This window comes from Bactrocera tryoni, unplaced genomic scaffold, assembly GCF_016617805.1.
Source record: "Bactrocera tryoni isolate S06 unplaced genomic scaffold, CSIRO_BtryS06_freeze2 scaffold_25, whole genome shotgun sequence".
NCBI classification, from domain to species: domain Eukaryota; kingdom Metazoa; phylum Arthropoda; class Insecta; order Diptera; family Tephritidae; genus Bactrocera; species Bactrocera tryoni.
In genome coordinates, this window is record NW_024395977.1 from 28612367 (window position 1) to 28621805 (window position 9439).

The following is a 9439-nucleotide window of genomic DNA, read 5'->3' on the forward strand; positions in this document are numbered from 1 at the left end:
TGAATCTGGAGTCAATATCGAAATCTATGAAAACATTATATTCATCTTGTTGATCATTTCTGTAAACTTCGACGGAAGGATATTGATCTAAATGGTTCCCGAAAGCTGTATTATCTGAATGAAAATCTCTGGTATTAAAGGAAGTAGGATTCGATAGAGTGGCATTAAATGAACTAACTTGCGGTGTGCGAGATTCATTCGATCGATAATGTTTTGTTAATAATGGCTGTTAATTTCTTTCCGACTTCATCATAAAATTCAGTTATTGTCTGTCTTCCCCGGCGAAGGGTAGACATTTCCTGTATGTAAAGAGGTTTTTTATCCGCATAAGTCGAGCCTAGCTATGATTGCGTCAAAATTTAGGATGGTGTTAAAGGCAGACAGGATCGAATCAGCAGATCCCACTATTTTATTCCTTATTATGGCCACTGCCTAATAGTGTTTGAAACTGCCTTGTGCGTTTTGAAAGATTTTATATGCAGTGTGAGCTGCCTGACGACACGTATCGAGAGTGGTCGCCAGCGAATTCGGGCAAGGATTTGACTACGTCCAAGGACTTATCACACCTGACTGTCGGGTCGATTGTAACCTCATTATATTGCTCTACTTGAGATGGTATTTCTATCTGCGTAAGTCTACCGGTCAATGAGTCAACTGTTGCCTGGAATTCCCGTCTCGTCTGTTCGGTTGCTGCTCCAATGGCGACACTCATTAAGGTCCGAATTGTGTTTTCGTCCATTTTAGGTCAAGATACTGTTAACAACTAATAGTACTGTATTCTCCTAGTCACTTTGTAATAATTTTTCTGCAGCTAATATTCTTAATTTTTTCTGTCACTTTGTTACAATATTAATCAGTATCAACTAATGTTTTATACCTTTCTTATTCTAAATATTACGGTATTAGCACACTACTTACAGCTTCATATCCAAATAAGTAGTGTCCTTGAAGTTCTCTTCTTGCTTCACAAAATCTCCTTGATGCTGGGTTGCAGTTTTTCTTTTTCCACTGGAATCGCTAGTTTGCACTGTTTTTCTTTTCACATGGATATTTTTGAAATTAAAGTTTCACATAAATAGCGTTCTATCTTTTTGATTTCAAATAAACGGTTTTGTTTTTTATTCTTTCAGTTTCACATAAATAGCTTTTTATTTTTTTGATTTTAAATAAACGATTTTGATTTTTATTCTTTCAGTTTCACATAAATAGCTTTTTATTTTTTGATTTCAAATAAACGATTTTGTTTTTTATTCTTTCTCCGAATTTTATTTTAACTTCACGTAAATAGTTTTTTTTGTTCAAAATGCGAATTTTATTTTAACTTCGCGTAAATAGTGTTTTTGTTCAAACTGCGATTTAACAAAAGCGCGCCAGTCGTTTCTTCTTTTCGCAAGGTTACGCCAATTAGAGATTCCAAGCGAAGCCAGGTCCTTCTCCACCTGGTCCTTCCAACGTAGTGGAGGTCTTCCATGGTAGCCACCGTCTTTTATTTCGCTGAACTATGTCAATGTCATCGTATATCTCATACATCTCATCGTTCCATCGAATGCGATATTCGCCGTGGCAACGTGCAAAGGACCATAAACCTTTCGGAGGACGTTTTTCTCGAAAACTCGTAACGTCGACTCATCAGATGTTGCCATCGCCCATACATCTGCACCACATAGCAGGACGGGAGTAATGAGTGACTTGTATAGTTTGGTTTCTGTACATCGAGACACTCGATTTTCTACTCAGTCCAAAATAGCACCTGTTGGCAAGAGTTATTTTACTTTGGATTTCTAGGTTGGCATTGTGGTTGCTGTTAATGCTGGTTCCAAGATAGACGAAATTATCTAAAACTTCGAAGTTTTGAATTTCAACAGTGACGTGGGAGCCAAGACGCGAGTGTAACAATTGTTTGTTTGATGACAGGAGATATTTCGTCGTGCCCTCGTTCACTACCAGACCCATTTGCTTCGCTGCCTTATCCATTCTGGAGAAACCAGAACTAACGGCGGGGTTGTTGAGGGCAATGATGTCAATATCATCAGCATACGCCAGCAACTGTACACTCTTATAGAAGAAGGTACCCTCTCTATATAGTTCTAGAACTCGAATTATTTTCTCCAGAAACCTCGTTTAGTATCGAACGAATCGAAGAGGTTCTTCCCTATCCTGACCGAACTTTTGGTGTTACTCAACGCCAGTTTATACATCCTTATTAGTTTTGCGGGGATACCAAATTCAGGCAGCTCCTATTCGTGCTGTCAAAAGCAGCTATGAAACCGACGAAGAGATGGTGTGTGTCGATTCTTTTTTCACGGGCCTTTTCCAAGATTTGGCGCATGATGAATATCTGGTCAATTGCTGATTTTCCAGTCCGAAAGCCACACTGATAAGGTCCAATCAGTTTGCTGGAGGTGGGATTTAATCTTTCACACAATACGCTCGGTTGAACTTATATGCGATGAGGAAGCTTATCCCACGGTAGTCGGCGCAGATTCTGTGATCTCTCTTTTTATGGATTGGGAAGAGCACACTTAAAATCCATTGGTTGGGCATGCCTTCCGACTATATTCTACAAAGAAGCTAATCCAGCTCTTCATACTCACGCATTTCCATCTGTCTCTTTTTTTGTCTGCAAATGCGTCTCACTTCTCTCTTCAGCTCTCGATGTCTATCCCATTCCCTACGTGATTTGGTCTGTCTCGCTGAAACACGGCATTCCTGATCGTACCAGCTGTTCTTTTGCTTTTTCTGAAAACCAGTGTTTTCGGCTGCAGTTGTACGTAAGGAGCTTGAAATGCCGTCCTACAGTTCTTTTATAACGAGTTATAACGAAAATTGTTCGGCTTTCTGTTTTGATTGCAGCTTTCCGACGTCGAACCTTCCTTGTGTTTGTTGATGTGCGTGTATGTACCTCGGAGCCTTGTCTTTCTTTACTGGAATCTAGTACTTCAAATAAACATATATCGGCCACGGCGAAGTCGATCTGCTTCAACCCATTTGGGGATGTTTCCTCATGGATGCTGAATTTACCGACTTGTATGCGAAATATACTTTTCATGCCCACACTGGCATTAAAGTCGCTAAGCACAATTTTAACATCGTGGAGAGGGCAGCTCTCATAGGTGCGCTCCAAACGCTCATAGAAGGCATCTTTGGTCACATCGTCCTTCTCTTCCGGGGCGTGGACGAAAATAAACAATATGTTAAAGAGCTTCGCTTTGTTGCGGATTTTGGCTAGACGTTCATTCACCGGAGTGAATGATAGTACTCGGCGACGGAGTCTCTCTCCCACCACGAATCTCACACCAAACTTGCGCTCCTTTATATGGCCACTGTAGTAAATGCCACAAGGACCTATTCGTCTCTGTCCTTGTCCCGTTAATCGCATTTCTTGGAAGGGGTGACGTCAGCCTTTATTTTCACAAGGACATCAACCGGACATTCCAGATACATGCACTTAAATCGTAGTCCTTATTTCGTTCGCCATGGTCGTCATCAAAAGGGGGGTCTCTTATCCGAGGCTCGTTGCTTCCTTTCATTGGGGGTGTTTTTTTACGTGGCGGGTCCCAAACCCAGAGCACAACCCTATGTAGAGGGATATTTCTCCTTCTCACTTTAGCTCGCCTTCAAACGGACGTTCTTAGGCTAGCCAGAGGATACTTGGTCAAAGACCGGAAGTCGTGAGCTGCTTGAGTCATATGTGAAAGAATCGTTTCTGGCCACTCCCAAGTGAATGGCGATCAGAGAACTTTCCTCACTTGCGTGAACTTCTACACAGGATTCCATCCTCCTCAATTATAATTTTTAAAAATATAAAATATCAAAACTGAAATCAAACTATTAAAAATAGTTTATATATTTATAAATAATAGTACTCAATTCTGATTTTGAGTTACTTTAAGAAAATTACAAATATATTAAAGTTAAGTTTTTCAATTAAGTACTACAGAATATCGAGACTGTCAACCTTGCTTTGTGAGAGAGCAATCAGCTGACTCGTTTCTACGGGAAAAATCCAATTCGTGTGAAATTCTACGGTAACGTACGGTAGAAGCGGTGTTGACTAATCATTTTCATAAAGCTTTAAGAGTAAAGGTGTGTTCGTTGCGAAATTACTGCGGCAGTGTTGCTTTTGATAAGAAAGCATTACATTCTACGAAAAACAAAAACACCGAGAAGGTCACACGTTCTATCGGTAATCTGTTGCGCATCACTAGCGTGACAAACACAATATAAGCATTTTGAACATCGTAAAGGAGGAGCAGAGAAAGAATCAGCTGATGCAATGTAAACAAATGCACAGCAAAATGGTACCCACAGAGAACGTGAAATTATAGAGAAGGCCCAACTACGGACAAGCATGTGAATTGTCAAGAGCCATGAATTTTCCATTATTGGACTGCACCACTTTTGGCTCGGCAGGAGAAATTTTAACAGAAATGAGTGAACAGTGCTGAGCATCGAATGAAAAAATTACAGACGTATATTGACCTTTTGGCGTATATTTTTATAGGCTAACATGGTATCATATCAATTGATATGAATATCATTTTGCGAATTTGTGTGAACACATGCAAAATTGATAACATTATTATTAAATTATGCAATTCTCCAAGCAATATTTATAGTTAATGGGCAAAAGAGCTACTTTTTAAATATTTCTTATCCTTGATAATGTAAATTAATTTCAAATGTATGCATTTATATACTATATATATGATATATTATCATAACATCCTAAAAAACTTAATATATTACAACAATAATATACATAAATCATGTCTTTCATCATTTAAAACTTTCATATACATCTATCCTGCAGATATGTACATACATACATACATATGTAAGTACAAAAAAATTTCAATTCAAGCTGCGCGAGTTATGGTTTAGGAATGAAAGAGCTTCGGCCTCTTTTCACAACCGTCTTTATAAAAGTGAATCTTAAGACTAACTAACTTTACATTTCTTATTAGTTCACTTACTACTTATCCTAATGTTAACATTCATGTCAACATTCTTTGTTAGTTCGCTTCTAATATTAGGATTAACAGTTTTATCGTTCCATATTAACTTGTTTACTTATATATATTTATGTATGTATATATATATTTTATATATGTATATATATATATTTATGTTTTAGTTGAGTTGGCGTTAGCATACCCGAAATACGCTCACTCTCTTATTCCGCAACTAAGCCTAATGTGGGACCCAATTCTATGTTAGTAAGCTATTAAGCATTTACTATATACTAATGTATGGTATATATTATTACAACGTGTTTAGAGTATAGGAATGTAACTCCTCCACCCTTTGATTTGACATTCTCGTGGATCTCATTACAAAAATCTTCTATCTTCTATATAAATAAAAATGAATTTTTGTTCGTTAGTCTGATTAAAACTCGAGAACGGCTGGGCCGATTGAGCTGACTTTGGTTTTAAAATGTTTGTCGTAGTCCAGGGTAGGTCTTAACGGTGAGCAAATAAGGAAAAATTACGAGTAAGATAGAGTAATTCTATTTTCCCATATGAAAGTTGACCACTTACTTGCTGTCAAACATTTGACGGTATTTGTACTCTCAGTTCCACTCGAATTGAAGAACGCATTAAAACAAGATTTTTGAATCAACAACATAATATCAACTTTGCTAATAACATCGTGTATTTAAATTTAAATTTCAAATTTCAAAATATATAAATATAAATAATGTGTTGAAATGTTTGATTATGCAGACCTTAAAGTGTTACCAACTCTCAAAAATACTTTTATTATAATAACGGGGCATCTCTGCCTGTGCAGACTCCACATTGCTCATTGCTTACTAGATATAGAATACTACATAGTTTGCCATATATGGTAAGCTAGAAGCTGTCTCTTCAGCAGTTTAACAGCGCAGTTTTCATTTATATGAAAATTTCGAAGAGGCAACATATCCCATTTCCACATATGCCGACGGCATTTTAATTTCGGTAATATGAAAATTAGAAGAGCGAGTTAAGACGGTTGTGTTATATTATAAAAATAAAGTACATTTTCAAAATAACATTTAATATTTAGTAAAATATTGTTAATTTATAGAAATATTATGCAAATTGGGTTGGGAAGTCTTAAATTTAATAAACTTATACAAGCATAAATCAAAATATCATTTCTCATTTTAAATTTATTATTTTAATTGGTATATAAAAGTTATGCCACAATTATTATATAGTAGTCCAAAAATATAAATTCTTATTTTTCCCAGAAATACATTTGTAAAAAAATGATCTTTATCCTTTGTTATTATCTTATTTTTTTCCAACAATACATTTGTAAACAAAAGGATATTTATCCTTTTTTTATGTTCCACACAAAAGATTTAAGAAGTTCAAGAGCTCAAAACGTGCCCTACATAAACTACTTACCCGACGGCATTTTGCAAATGATAAAATAAGTTTTTCAAGAGCTCAAAGCATACACTACATCATCTCGAACCTACCTACCCTACGCTTTTGCGCAAATGATTATATCATGATAACAAATGCCAACATACAGATTTGGCAATGGCAATAACAGTTAGTATTCTATAAATTCTATCCTGTCGAGATGCCCTGTAATAAGTGTATCCGAACGTTCCATTGTTTTGTCATCTCATGTAAAAAGGACGTGTATCCGAACGTTACATTGTTTTGTCCATAAATTTAGAGACTTTTGCTGCGCTCCTACTTTAACATCCTTGGTTTTGTCATCTCATGTTAAAAAAAGAAACATTTAATTGGAGAAATATTGAAATACTGCTAAAAGTGATTTTCTTCTCACTGCTTACAATGCCGAGGAAAAGAAAACGACCTGACATAGGTCCTCGAAGTCGTGTAAATGTGCAACGAGCTACTTTACGCTCCAACCGCACTAATGACCAGCGAGATGCTGATAATGATAACAGTCGTACAAGTATGGGAGTATTACGTTCAAGAGTAAATAACTATCAAGTGGATAGGGTGAGAATGGAACGAGTTTGTGCACATCGATCACAACAGCAGCGAGCACGGGATAACGAATTTAATCGACTCCGCAGACGCAATGCTCCTGTAAACCTCGAACGAGGAGCATTTTCCTACGATCCGGAATTTGATTATAGTGCCGACAAATCTGTGACGATTGGAGAAATGTCAATCATTTGTCAACATTGTAAAGCATTAAAGCACAGTAGTGAACCTGCAGGATTATGTTGTGCTGGTGGCAATGTACAATTGCCTCAATTGGTTCCACCACCTGAACAGTTACACTCATTAGTTAATGGGATGGAAAGTGAGTCTAAACACTTCTTGGCTAACATCCAAAAATATAATAATTGCTTCCAAATGACATCGTTTGGTGCAACGCATATAGTACAAGACGGGTTCATGCCTACTTTCAAGGTAGTATACCATAATTGGTTGAGTGAAATTCTAATTTGTATTTGTATCACAATTAATTTAACCAGTTCTTAAACAATTACAGATACAAGGACAAATTCATCACCTACTGGGGGCAATGCTGCCAGTGCCAGAAGCAGATCATAAATTTTTGCAAATTTATTTTATGGGCAATCAAGATGTGGAAGTTGATACGCGTTGTGTCCATAATCCAACCGTCAAGCGAATCATTGTCCAACAACTGCAAACATTTCTTCACGAGAATAATGAATTAGTGAAGAGGTTCAAAATGGCACTGGATCGGATGCCATCAGACAGCCATAATATTGTAATAAGAGCCGACAAAACACCTGCTGGAGAGCATGCAAGGAGGTTTAATTCACCGACAATAGATGAAGTGGCTATTGTCGTTGTTGGAGAGAATTTGCAATCAAGAGATATTGTACTTCATCGCCGGAACAATGAATTGAAACGTGTATATGAAACGCATAGAGCGTATGATGCTTTACAATACCCATTAATTTTTTGGCAGGGAGAAGATGGGTACCATTTTAATATCAAAATGGTTAATCCAACAACAGGTAATTAGATTATACAAAATAAAATATTTTATATGTTCAATATATAAATGTATTTGTTTATCATATGTACTTCCAGGTGCTGATACACACAAAAAAGTCAGTGCCATGAATTATTATGCATACAGACTCATGATCCGTGAAGGTGAAGTAAATCACATTTTGATGTGTCAACGGCTCTTTCATCAGTATGCAGTGGACATGGACGTCAAAATTGAGACTGAAAGATTGACATACATCTGTCTTAACCAACAGCAGCTTCGATCTGAAGAGTACATTCATCTTCGCGATGCAATCAATGCTGACGGCAATGTAAATAATGTGGGAGGAATGACAATTTTACCGGCCACTTACATCGGAAGCCCGCGCCACATGCACGAGTACGCTCAAGATGCGATGTTTCATGTTCGAAAGTATGGCCGTCCAGACCTATTTATTACATTCACCTGTAACCCACAATGGATTGAAATAAACAAAGAACTGCTACACAACCAAACACCACTTGATAGGCATGACATCACAGCCAGAGTTTACAAGCAAAAATTCAAATCTTTTATGAATTTCATTACAAAGCATCGTGTGTATGGCCAAGTACGTTGTTGGATGCGTGAGCGTGGTTTGCCACATGCTCATGTATTAGTCTGGTTGGTTGACAAAATAAGGCCAGGAGAAATTGATTCCATTATTTCAGCCGAAATTCCTGATGAAACGGTTGACCCAAAATTGCATACGATAGTAACTAAACACATGATACATGGACCTTGCGGAGTTTTCAACAACAGCTCACCCTGTATGATCGACGGCAAGTGCTCCAAACGGTACCCGAGAAACTTGCTTGCTGAAACCATCTCGGGAATCGATGGTTACCCATTGTATCGTCGGCGATCAGTTGAGGACGGTGGACGATCTGTAGATGTCAAGATAAAAGGACAAGATTTTCATGTAGACAATCGTTGGATTGTGCCGTTCTCGCCCATATTGTCCAAAACTTTTGAAGCTCACATCAACGTGAAATTTTGTAACTCTGTGAAATCCATAAAGTACATATGTAAATATGTTAACAAAGGTAGCGACATGGCCATGTTTGCAGTAACAAACACAAATGATGAAGTGTCTCACTATCAGATGGGTCGCTATGTAAGCAGCAATAAGGCTATTTGGCGCATATTTTCGTTTGCAATTCATGAAAGACATCCCACTGTATTGAATTTGGCAGTTCATTTAGAAAATGGACAACGAGTGTATTTCAACCCAAACAACGCTGTGGATAGAGCGGCACGTCCACCTGTGACCACATTGACAGATTTCTTCTCAATTTGTGCAACTGATCAGTTCGCTCGCACTTTGCTGTATGCTGATATGCCGCGCTACTACACATGGAACGCATCATCAAAGTCTTTTCAGCGTCGTAAACAAGGAACACCACTTGAAGGATATGAAAATGCATTTGCAACAGATGCTATAGGCCGT